The 1,165-nt window shown below is 31.9% G+C and overlaps 1 protein-coding gene across 2 annotated transcripts in view; it reads left to right on the forward strand.

Moving 5' to 3' along the window:
• Positions 1–1,165, forward strand: part of thraa (thyroid hormone receptor alpha a) — a 41,785-nt gene that overhangs the window by 4,449 nt on the left and 36,171 nt on the right. The window lies entirely within an intron of this gene.

Raw genomic sequence — 1,165 nt, forward strand, 5'->3', positions numbered from 1 at the left:
CAAACAAAAAGCAAAAACAAAATAACATGCACTTTATTTTCACTTCATTTTGTGCACATATTTGAACACATATTTATCATTTGAATTACAAAAGGTAGAGAATTTATACTTTGGAACATTTTAATTTCTGCTCATTGAAAAGCCAGTGTGCTATGCTGAGACTTTTGCCTTTGAAAAGTATGGAGCTGCATTTGATTTGCTGTTTAGTCCTTTTAATCTATTATTCTCTAGAAAATTAGCGTCTGCAATTATTGCATGGATTAGTTGATATCTGTGAGTGAAGCTGAAATTGGTTTCTATGTGATAGACACATTTTCTCCCAGATACTTTATAGGATCCATCATTGTAAATAAATGTATTATGCATATCCATACATATTTCTGTACTGAATAAATAAGACCTATCAATCACTGCTGAGCAATTTATGGTGTACCAAACAACAGGACACCAGTGTTACTGCTTATTAGACTTGTTAAATGAAGTCAATGAAAGATGGATATGGTCCCATGGACACTAATGGCCACCGAGCTTCTCCTCCTAATCCACGGAGCTCCGACCTCGAGACGAGACTTAATGAACAGCTATCATCAGTAATTATCTCAGCAAATCTTAATGATTATTTTAACACGCTTGTGGTCACTACAAAGAAGGGTCTGTTGTAGACATAATTTTACTTGTGGCGCATATAATTGTATGATTTAGTGAGAATTTATTGTTATATGAAAACACACTATACTGTTCAAAAGTTTGGGGTCTGTAAGATTTTTAAAAATGTTTCTGAGTCTCTTCTGCTCACCAAAGCTGCATTTATTTGATCAGAAATACAGAAAAACAGTACTGTTGTGAAAGATTATTAACATTTAAGATAACTGTTTTCCATTTAAACATATATGAAAATGTAATTTATTCCTGTGATGGCAAAGCTAAATTTTGTGTTGCTAAAACAGTTGTGTTGCTTATTTATTTTGTGGAAACGGTGATACTTTTTTCAGGATTTTTTGATGAATAGTTCAAAAGAACAGCATTTATTTGAAATAGAAATGTGTTTGTACCATTGTAAATGTCTTCACTGTCACTTTTGATCAATTTAATGCATTCTTAATGAATAAAAATATTCTTTGGTACTGTAGTGTACAGTACTGTAATTCAAAATGTTCCCAAAAAG

The sequence above is a fragment of the Sinocyclocheilus anshuiensis genome, unplaced genomic scaffold (genome assembly GCF_001515605.1).
Source record: "Sinocyclocheilus anshuiensis isolate Anshui unplaced genomic scaffold, SAMN03320099.WGS_v1.1 scaffold813, whole genome shotgun sequence".
Classification (NCBI taxonomy): Eukaryota; Metazoa; Chordata; class Actinopteri; order Cypriniformes; family Cyprinidae; genus Sinocyclocheilus; species Sinocyclocheilus anshuiensis.